At 39.5% G+C, this 12,123-nt stretch overlaps 1 non-coding gene across 1 annotated transcript; it reads right to left on the bottom strand.

Annotated features, from left to right (window-relative positions):
- Positions 1-11,185: 11,185 nt before the first annotated feature.
- trnas-aga (transfer RNA serine (anticodon AGA)) lies at positions 11,186-11,267 on the bottom strand. The gene has a single exon. It is a non-coding gene; the product is annotated as a tRNA-Ser (tRNA).
- Positions 11,268-12,123: the final 856 nt, after the last annotated feature.

Raw genomic sequence — 12,123 nt, 5'->3', positions numbered from 1 at the left:
GGGGGCCGCTGTTATTTCAATGTGACCGGCGTTGTCAGATTGAGCAAAGAGGAAGAAAGTGGGCGAGCGAGCGAGAGAGAGGGAGCGAGATCGGTGAGTTGGGAAAGTGCACGGGTAGCACCGAGTTGAGTGGCTGCGTCCCCCACGTTTTTGTTTTGGTCAATAAAAGTATCCATAAAGAGCCATCCGACGCCTCTCGGTGTTTTTATGCACGCCGCCGCCTTCCTGAGCAGGAAATCGGACGAACCCGGATCGGCTATGAAGTTACGAACTCTTGAAGCGCCGTCACCCAATTGTCATTTTCGAAGACAACAAGAAACAACAAGCTAGCGGATTGTAAGTCCATACAACTTTCTAACGACTTTTTTTAATGGAAGTTGCCTTTATGTGCGTGGTATCGATGTGCATTTTTATTTAATAAAATAATTAATATATAATTATATAATTATATAATTTTTTTTTCAAATTATTATTAAATTTATTAGGATCATGGAAGCTCCCACTTGGGGAAAATATATACATATATCCTGTATATACGTAATAGAAATATATATGGAAACAGCACTGGCCTGCTTACTGTAATCCATGACTGCACTAATGTTAGTTACCCAATATTATAAAGTATTACATATAGTAGTATACTATAATATTAATACTATGATTTTTGTTACTGTGGGTATGTGTGCCTTTCATTCAAAATAATTGTGGTAATATTTCAGTGTGCCCTCTACTTGATCTATTTTCAGGTTAAAACAACAAAAGTTGAACATTTGGCAGGGGGACGGGTTCCCGATAAGCTTCTGCTTTTCCGTCTCCCTTGTCATGTCTATCTTCATCTTGTTAGGATAAACAAATTGATGATTTCCTTCTTTTCTTTTTTTTCTTTTCTTTTTCTTTCCTTATGATTTTGATTTTTATTTTGATGATGATGATGATGATGATGATGACAATGACAATAAATTCAATTCAATCCCCCAAAAATGCGGAAAAAGCATCTGAACTCACACAAATTATTCTGAAAATGGTTGTCCGGGACATTGCAATTCATTTTAACATTTAGAACAATATAGACAATGACATACCACAAAAAAAAGTGAGAGTTGTTTTGACTCCTGTTAAAGAGGTGAAGTCACAGTGTTTCCGTTTACATTTTTTTGCACTAGTTAATGCCAGCAGCATTTGACCTAATTGTTTGTGATTTATTATTGATATTTATGTTATTTATTTATACGTTAATAAAGAATTTAGGTGTTCCAAAATGTTTTTTGTGAATTAATAAGCTTCAACAAAAATTTGATTAATAAATTAGTGAAAAAAAAATAAAAAAAACATTATTAGATTAGTCGACTAATCGTAAAAATAGTCGGCTGACTAATCGGGAGGAAATTAGTCGTTTGGGACAGCCCTAATTGTTTCCTATGCTGAATAGCGAAATTCGGTAAATATTGGTAACTATTGACAATGTTTTATTTTTAACCACTTGATGCCTGAATTTGCATGCATGGACAACTAATACTTAAGATACACTGTAATTGCCTAGAAAGTGACTCAGTGACAGCAAGGTGGTCAGAATCGCCAGGATTTTACCAATTATATCATAGTGAATCGCACAGTAGAGTAGAGTAGAGTAGAGTAGAGTAGAGTAGAGTAGGGCGCATTGTAGTGTTTCGTATGCTGAATAGTGGAATTCAGCAAATAATTGGGATTTTAGAATAATTGGCATTTAACAAATATACATTAAGCATTGGAGTAATTAATTTGTTCATAAAAATATGATTAATGCAAAAATCCTAAATATAGAAAATTAAATAGGTTAAAACTGGAATGGAAAATCTTTAATTTCATTTAATGCATTAAAAATATATATATATTTACAAAATTTAAAGACATTCATAAATAATGCATTTAAAAACAAAGCTTTAGTTATTGTTCATATTTTCAAAACAATTCTTTGCTTTCATTTGAAATATATCAATAATTTCTAATCATATCTATCTATAGATGTCTAAATAGATAGATAGATAGATAGATATTAATATAAATATATATTTTAACATTTTTATTAAGTCATTGTCTATATTATATTTTATTTCGTTTGGATCTGTCTAATGTAGGATTTTCCAATCTTTTATTGTATTTTTAAATATCAATTTAATTTAAAATATATAGTTAATTTTTGTATTCATCTTCTTGCTATAGATTTCCTAACTCATTCACTGCCTGTATGTTTGTGTATATGTATATATAGATACTAATTATATAGAATGATATGATATAGTATGATATAATATATATATATAGACTATATAGACATATAGAATATGAGTTGTGGTAATTAGTAAAAGAAGTATTACATATACCATAATTTTCGCACTATAAGGCGCACCTGACTATAAGCCGCTACCCACCAAATTTGACACGAAAACCATATTTGTTCAGAGATAAGCTGCACTGGACTGTAAGCCGCAGCTGTCCTCACTGTTTCATGGGATATTTACACCAAAAGATATTAACCGGTAACACTCTATTTGACAGCGGAATCATACCACTGTCATAAGACCAAATGAACCACCATGAAGCTTTGAACCAATTGGCTGCAAAGCTTCATTGCTTCAAGAAGCTTTATTTGGCCATCACTGCTCCCTAGAGGGAGAGAGTCAACCTTTGCTGCCAACACTGTTTATGTCCAACATGCCTCCTAGCATGCATAGCAGTGGTAAAGATGTAAATAACAATCAAAATTCTGTGCTAATTGTTTCTTCGGTTACTGTTCCAGTTGTTTCATTCATTGCTGGTTATGGTATTTGGTAACACTTTATTTGACAGTGGCGCCATAAGACTGTCATTAAACAATCATAATCATGACATGACACTGTCATGAGCATTAATGACTTCTTATAACAGATGTTATTTAGTGTTATCCTGCAAATTATCTCACTTTTGAATGGATGTAAAAGATCCGAGCTGGACATAAATGGAGTTAATTACGTAATTTGCTGAATGAGATTAATGACATCTGTCATAAGCATTCAGTAATGCCCATGATAGTGTCATGTCATGATTATGACGGTCTTATGACACCGCTGTCAAATAAAGTGTTACCCATTAACCCAAATAAATCAACAAATAAGCCACACTCGACTATAAGCCTCAGGATTCAAAATGAAGGAAAAAAGTAATGGCTTATAGTCCGAAAGTTACGGTACATCCAACATAAATTGACAACGCTAGACGTCCAATCCATTTTGACCGGGAGGGGTTGAATGTACATTCACTCGCAGTCATGGATTGGATGTCTATCAAGTTCAGTGGCAGCCACTGAGTTTAAAATATATTGAAAAATAGTCCAAAAATGGTTGAATCCATAGATTTGAACCACAAATATGTTGAATAGTTTTACAGCCAAATATGACATGTCATTTAGTATGGACGTCCAGCACGCACGCAAGCAGACAGTGAGCTAGAGAGTCGGTCCTGCTGGGCAGCGTAGACACAACCCCGCTGTGGTTCCCTTCCGTCACAATGGAGTATCAGCAGGGAGGACACCGCGCTAATCCCTGTTAGTATAACAATGCCGCCGCGGCACACCTCGGCCTTCGGCACACACACAAAACGCACTTTAAACCTGTAATTGCTCACCCGCGAACACACACTTTAATATCGCTAACAGGGAATGCTCACGTCTCACTGCCATTGACGGTCATAGACGTCCAATCCATTTTGATCATGATTCGACGTCTATCGTGGTCAATGGCAGCATGTGAGCTTTAAAATGAGCACTTGCATTTTGATAATCTTAGATATCAACGTGTCAGATTTTCGGTACGATGTACTGTAGCTTGGCAGTTCACCACTGTTTTCATAGGATGTTAAGGAAGACGCAAACACAGTGTGTTTGTGTGTGTACGGACAGTAATCAGATTACTTTAATCTGATTACAAGTGTAATCAGTCGATGGGTTCCGCCCAAAAGTTGGCAGACGGGCAGGGTGACCTACACAAGGGGAGGATCGGACAGCGGGTGTCACTTGCACATAGGCGTACTATCTCATTTCATTTTCTAATGTTTTGTAGTTTTTTGGTATCGTTTTGTATTGTGGTATTTTCATTTTTGGTATTGCCAGATTGTCTTGGAGTAGTATGTACACTATAAAAAAATAAAACTAACGATAAATCATGAAAACTTCAGATTTTAAGTGGACATAACTCAATTTAAGTAAGATATTTTAAGTAGTCATTTGACCAAGTTAGCATTGACTCACGCCAGCCTAGCTGCTAACTGACAAACTGCATGGAATTTGTTGAAATCAACTCCACTGACTAATTAAACATTAACACGTTAACGTTAACAGCATATCAGTACCAATGTGAAACAATGCAAATTGACTGCACAATAATCCACAACACACAAATGAATTGCCAGTGCAATAAACACAGTGGTGGGGGTGGGCGCGAATGCGCGTGCACATATCGGAAGTACGCCGTACACACACGCGGTCAATTTGGCCACAAAACGTGGCGGCAACTCAGCACTTTACACTTAATCGTACTGCAACACATCCGAAAAATGCTAAACGAACATGTCACCTCACGGCATGAATGTGCAACACGAATATGATGTAAAAAATGCTTGCCGACTTGGAGCAATGACTACCTGGCATTGCAACTGCAAAGCTATGAAACGGCCGCACATTTAGCGGCGCCAACCTATTGCTGGAACCCTCCAGAATGAAGGAAAAATACGTTCACTCTTAGACGCACACTCAGCTCGAATGTGCACCGCATTCTTCACGCATATCTAAGCCCCAAAACATTTTGCACATGTGACGCAAGACCAAAACAGGAAGTAATTATGAGCGGTTACCATGGAAACAAACGAAGATGGAAACCTGTCTAACGTTTTCTATTCGAAATCTTCGTACTTGACTACAATCTTATTCATTCTATGTACATTATGAGACAATAACAAAATAGTAATGCACAGACACGTCGGAAACTTTAGCTTTTTAAACTTTAATCAGATTACTGGTTAAGAAAAATAAACGAGTTAATTTGCTCGTTACTGAAAGAAAGTAAACAGATAACAACAACACTGTTAAACACACTTAACAAAGAAAATTTCACATTCTGTGCGTAACCCCTTTACTTTTATTTAAAAGTTGAATAAATAAGTAATGAGTAAACCACCAAACTAGTGAGTCATTTGTGCATTAAAAGTGATTTTAAAAAATCATAATTCTCTAAATAAATAGAATTTGTAAATATGCAATAAGTTAAGAATTTTTTGCTTTCACTAATAAAGTTTTTTCAAGAGTGATAGAGCCCCTCCCTTACCCACGAGTCGCAGATAAGATACCAATGGGAAGCGTAGCAGTTAGCTACGAGCTATCGCTAACGAAAAGAGACGAATTAACACTCTTTTCTCGGAAAACGGCAATTCTGAGCCTTACTAGAAGAGTGGTGTGACCCTTTGGAAGGCTCAAAACATTAACCAGACAAGTTTTGGTAAGTTTTCTTTAGTAAAAATGCTTATTTTGAGAAGATAGTTTTAGCGGAGCTATTTAACAATGGGCACATTCAGCTGCCACTACTTATACGAAAAAAACGGAGACTTATATTGGATGTAAGTTTCACTGTTGGTATTTTATTATAATTTTAAAGTAATGATGTATTTTATTTTGTGACTTAAATCAATGTAAAGTGAGAAATCTGCCAAAAAGTGGTCGACTAACGGCTACGTTCGAGCCGCCATTTTAGGTCTCAAAATGCGGCCTTCCGAACAACTAGATTGAGTTAAAACAATTGTTTTTGTTGCGCAAATGTCTAAAATTTAATTTTTGGCCTGATAACAGGACAGGTTTTTCCCCCCTTGGGAAAAGCCACTGAGTTTCTTACGAAACTCAGACAACCGGATTGAAAAGCGACGACGACGACAAGAAGGACAACAGGATTCTCGGTAAAAGCCAAGTGGCGAGCCAACCCAAAAGCTGGATTTTCCCTCCTGAACAACAAGTTTCCGTCACAACCAATGGTGCGGTAGGAGTTCGATTATTACTTTTCTTTTGGATGGACTGAACTGAGCGGTTTGCGTTTTACACCACAAACCCTTGGGATTCTGGGAGGACAATTACTGGACAACCTAAATTGTTCGACACTTGATTTTGAATGTTGAACTTGCCATTTTGAATATTGAAATTTGAAGTGCAGCAATTTGAATTCTGTTCAATTGTCTGATTTGATTTAAATTTAGATTCATGCAAAAATAGAATAATCACTATAATTAACTAACTTGCTCCCAAAAATGTATAAATATGTTCTATTTTTAATTGTTTCAGTGTCCCAAAGACGTATTTATAGGTCTTTTACGTTTTGGTTTTTTTTCCCCCAAAAGAGATATCTCTGGGTTGTAATTCCATTTAGCTCCAAAGCACAAAGCTGAAAATCCATTTTAAAGCAATAAAACTGGCCACTGGAGGGCAGTAGCGCATTTGGTAAGACCCGCAACCTTATTCAATAGCAACGACCGGCCAAGCTGCAAAGCCGGGGCGCCAGCGGAAGACGACCGAATGGAAGCCAGGCGACCGAGCAGAACAACCGGTAGGACGCCCTGGATGCCAGGCGCTGGACGACCGAGCAGAACGACCGGGACCACTATATGACGTTGAGTCCGTGCTGCTCGCGAGCAGAGCCCGCAGAAACTCAAAAAAATTCACCGTTTTGAAACAGGCGGCGATGAGGGAAAAGTTTAACCGGCTGTCGCGGCCACAATGGCGTCATCTTTCAGTTAGTTATGTGTAGATAAATTATTACTTTGCCATCAAAACCTCTATTTGTCTTGTTGTTTCTGTTATTTTGTAAAAGGAAAACATTATTCAGATATTTGGGATGTAACTAAAGCAAAAAATAGTAAAGTCAAAGTTATGTTTGAAATGTATGCTTTCACAAAAAGCTCAATTTCTCCGTTTTTTTCATCAGAAATTGGAAAATTGCTCAAACCAAGCTATTTTCTAATGCTGATTTCTAAAGAATGGAGAAAGATATGAACAAACTTTTTTTTCTGCTGAAAGAAGAGAGTCTAATCTTTCTTTTGGTGGGTTCCATGTTTATATAGCAACAGAACAGAATTTTCTGTTGGCCTTGCAAAATAAGTCAAATTCCAGTAAAGCGGCTGGGAGCGAAGGGCCTTGCTCCGGTGAAAATGGCTGGGAGTGAATGAGTTAAATACAAAATCATTTCGTTTTTTAAGTGCCTGCTCGCTTCATCCAATCCATAAAGGAAAACAGCATTTAAAAAAAATAAAAAATTTTAAAAAATTAGAAAAAAAAAAAAAAACAGGTAAAAAACAACAACATAATGTTTTATTAATATTGTGACAAGACTCGACATCAGACCTTATGGGGAAAAACATCTATTTAAGTATACGTCTATGATGATGCGCCTCTACAAAATCGCGTGGACATCGAGGACAGTGCCTCTGGATTGGCAGACCGGACTGGTGGTCTCCCTTTTTAAGAACAGGGTGTGAATCTCGGATTCAGGAGGAATGGTGTGGTTTTCGTCCTGTGGCTCGGCTGTACACTCTCGGCAGGGTTCTTGAGGGTGCATGGGAGTTCGACCAACTGGTCTTTATGTGTTTTGTGGATTTGGAGAAGGCGTTCAACCATGTCCCTCAGGGAGTCCTGTGGGGGGTGCTTTGAGAATATAGGGTAGGATACCAAACACCCTGGTAAGGGCTGTTCGCTCCCTGTACGACCGGTGCCAGAGTTTGGTCCGCATTGCTGGCAGTCAGTCGGACTCATTCCCAGTGAGAGTTGGACTCTGCCAAGGTTGCCCTTTGTCACCGATTCTGTTCATAACTTTTATGGACAGAATTTCTAGGTGCGACCGAAACGTTGAGAGGGTCTGGTTTGGAGGCCTTAGCATTTCATCTCTGCATGGAGGGGGTCTGGTTTGGAGGCCTTAGCATTTCATCTCTGCTTTTTGCAGATGATGTGGTGCTCTTGGCTTCATCGGGCGTGATCTTGAACTCTTACTGGAGTAGTTCGCAGCCGAGTGTTAAGCAGTTTGGATGAAGATTAACACTTCCAAACCCAAGACCATTGACCTCAGTAAGAAAAGGATGGCATGACCTCTCTGGTTTGGGGATGAGATCCAGCCCCAAGTGGAGGATTTCAAGTATCTTAGGGTCTTGTTGATGAGTGAGGGTAGGAGGGAGTGGGAGATCGACAGGCGGATTGGTGCAGCGTCTGCACTGATGCAGACTCTGTCCGTTGTGGTGGAGAAGGAGCTGTGCCGAAAGGCAAAGCTCTTGATTTACCAGTCGATCTACCAGTCTCTACCCTTACCTATGGTTACAAGCTGTGGGTCTTGACCGAAAGAACAAGATCCCGGATGAAAGCTGTTGTGATCCTTCCTTACGTTCAGCATTGATGCCTTTCTCCCAGTCTGCAGGCTGCAAGGGTGCGAGAGGGACCTGGTTCCTCAGTAGTGAGGCTAACCAGTAACACTTGTGGCTCATTAGTAGATGCTTTTTAAGCCGAGGCCAAACATGCACCAATTTCCAGATTATTCCAGGACTAGCACTTGGTGGCTTCACTCCTGAGAAGACCACGCTTCCCCGAGTACTCCTTCTGCAGTGCGGTTTTCCCTTTATGGTGAATTTTTGTTTGAGACTGAGAATCTGAACCACCTCTGCAACTGGGTCCCCGGCTTATCTTGATCCGACCATAACACAAGCGGCCGAAATTAGTTTCTTCCGCAGGGTGTCCGGCTCTCCCTTACCTGGAATTAACACCGCCTGCGGTTGCGACATGGTTGCGTGACAGGTACGAAAACCTCGCAAGTCAATTTCTACTGGTTGCGGTTGCGCTACGCATGTCTGCGACAATCAGAAGGAAATCACAAGGGCTCTCACGAAAATGCACATATTCATCACAATATGTATGTACAATGTAAGTCTCAATGTTAGACACTTGAGAATAAACGATGGGTAATAAGTGCAACATTTGTTTTTTGTTTTATCACGACACAAAATATAAATTAACGAATGAGTTTGTCTTTTTTCTGCTTAAAGCTAATGAAAAAAATAAATATTCATGATAATGAAAAGTATAGAAAATAAAATAGCTTTACAGAACATTTCACCTCGAAGTAAATATAAAACGGTGACTCTTGTTGACAAAAGTGCTTTATTTTGAAAGGAAACTGGTAGTTTCATTTTGTATCAGTGCTAAATATCCTTTCAAGTAAGTCTGAACGATGTATCGTTTAAACATCGCCATCGCGATGTGCGCGTACACGATAGTCCCATCGCAAGCACGTGCGACAGTTTTTTTTTTTTTTTTTTTAATCCACAAACGCCTTGCTTTTCTGCTCTGCTCACAGCCTCACAGCCCTTTGTTCCTCTCAGTCACTGCAGCACTTGCTTCTTCAAGTTAACGATGCTCGTTGTCTTTGATCTTGCCAAAGAACCGGACTTCAAAGCGGAGCAATATGTCAATCATCGTTTAACTTGTAAAACAGTTTCTGCAAGGAAGCCTCCCTGGAATGAATGTGTGTCTGTGTGGAGACGTTTGAGGCATATAAAATAAATGCCAGAAGTGATCATGCGGAGTTTGAAATTTCTACATATCACTCCAAGAGTCACAGTTAAGGTAGATAAACAGAAGCATTTAATAAAGCCAAGCATTTTTCTACTACAGTACTTTATTCTTGTTCAGAAATGATTTGGTTGGACAGTTATGTTTAAAACTGATAATAATTATGACATTTGAAGTGCCTAAAAATCATTTATTCATATACATTTTTTAAATCACTTTGGGGGAAAAAGTGAGAAAAAACATGTTTTATATGTATCTCTTTCCAATGCTAAATTGGAATAAATACATTGAGCACAAAAAACACACACACACACAAAAAAAAAAAACAATTGGGGGGGTGCGCTACTTCACGGTTTTTCACTTATCGCGGCGGGTTCTTGTCCCCATTAACCGCGAAAAACGAGAGATCACTGTACACTCTTGTGATGGTGAGTCATCCAAAGTCTTTCCAAACAGCTATTCAAGTCAACTAGTGAAAAATTCTTTAAAAAAAAAAAAAATATATGTATATATATATATATATATATTATTTTTTAAATATCGCAAGATAATAGCGCAATATATCGCAAATCCCCAAAAAATCGCAACAATAGTTTTTTCCAATATCGTTCAGGCCTACTTTCAAGAACGTATTGTTGTAACTTCATGCGGTTCGGCTACGCCATCTGGAAAACAGACTTCTGCGTCAAGCCTATGATTACCAGCGGCATGTCGTAGATGATTCTGCAAGAGGTGGGAATTGTCATATTGATTAGTATGCTTACGAATGCCTAAGACATCGTGAACGGAGCTCTTGCCGCAGCCGGTGGGAATTACCCTTTGGAGATAGAGTGAGAAGTTCAGTTATCTGGGAGGGACTCAGGGTCGAGCTGCTTCTCCGCCGCGTTTAGAGGAACCAGCTGAGGTGGCTCGGACATCTGGTTCGGATGCCTCCTGAACACCTCCTTGGAGAGGTGTTCTGGGCATGTCCCACCGACAGGAGGCCCCAGGGACGACCCAGGACACGCTGGAGAGACTACGTCTCTCAGTTGGCCTGGGAAACGCCTTGAGATCCCGCCCGAGGAGCTGGTTGAAGTGGCTGGGGAGAGGGAAGTCTTGGCTTCCCTGCCAAAGTTGCTGCTCCCGCAACCTGACCCCGGATTAAGCTGTCGATAATTGATGGGTCATCAGGCCGGCTGGCTCTACCAATGAGGTGTCCTTTTTTTATCCAGGGAGTTGCCAACCCTATTAATTCATTGTCTGCCAATAATGGCGGTAGACATCAAAAACATTTGAAGTGGGCGGGCTGGCAGCAAATGAATGCCATCCTCCCTCTTCAAATGGATTGGACATTTAAACTGAAATTCACAGCAGAACGATGATTGGGTGACAAGGGCTCCTTCTTTTGCCTACGGCCGTCTTTGTTGTTTCAACCAGCAGTTATAGAAGAGCACACATTACACAGCATTTAAGATACCGACAATGTCATTTTAGTGCGTATCGGTACCGAAACCATACAACGCGAGCTGCATGTAAACATACTCATGACATTTTTCGTTCCTGCCTATCAATCTTTTTAAGTCGGACTGATCCCAAAGCAAAACTTCCCGTTGTTGGCAGGATTCGAACCTGCGCGGGGAGACCCCAATGGATTTCTAATCCATCGCCTTAACCGCTCGGCCACAACAACCTGCCAGAAATGTGTCAATACAGTTTGAACCCACGCTTGCTCAAGATCTCCATTTTGTGACTATGGTACTGTGGCACTTTCTTGCCTGCTGACAGCGTGACAAGCTAACTTTCCCCTGGAGGTAAACACTTGATGAACTATTCACCTGGTGCACACAGGAACACATATATAAACACACACACACCTGCTCTAAAGCGTCAACCTTCTCAAGGCTGAGCATGTAGTAAATCTGCACTGACAGGACACACACATGCACACACAGTCCTGTACTAGCAATTAGAGCTTCGTCTTCACCTCTGATTTTATATATGGCGGAAAACACTGACAACGCTGAAAAAGCAGTTTCTGCTCTTGCACTCCTCTTTAAAAGAAACTGCTGTATTTTAAGCCAACACAACTGTTGTATTTGATAGAACAATATGCCTATATGCTGCCATAGCAGATTCAAGGGGCATTAAGCCCCCGAACTATTTTTAATTTGTCCGTTTTACCCTGGAAACCCTCGTTTACAGATGTCACGCAACCGCTTTTGTTTCAATCCAGCCATAAAACTAAGGTAATTAATTATATTTAATATTCAAAATTAGGGGTGTTTCGATCATGTTTTTATGCTCCCGATCCGATCCTGATCGTTTTAGTTTGAGTGTCTGCCGATCCCGATATTTCCCGATCCGATAGCTTTTTTTGGCTCCCGATTCAATTCCAATCATTCCCGATAATTTTTCCCGATCATATACATTTTGGCAATGCATTAAGAAAAGTCAATGTGGCAGTCGCCACATATAAACAGATTTTCCGGTGAAAATTCTTGTGACTAATTGCTTAAATCTCCGAATTCTTAATAGATATGGACATA

The sequence above is a fragment of the Corythoichthys intestinalis genome, chromosome 4 (genome assembly GCF_030265065.1).
Source record: "Corythoichthys intestinalis isolate RoL2023-P3 chromosome 4, ASM3026506v1, whole genome shotgun sequence".
Lineage (NCBI taxonomy): Eukaryota > Metazoa > Chordata > Actinopteri > Syngnathiformes > Syngnathidae > Corythoichthys > Corythoichthys intestinalis.
The sequence above is the reverse complement of the archived record's forward strand: the minus strand, read 5'-3'. Positions and strand labels throughout refer to the sequence as shown.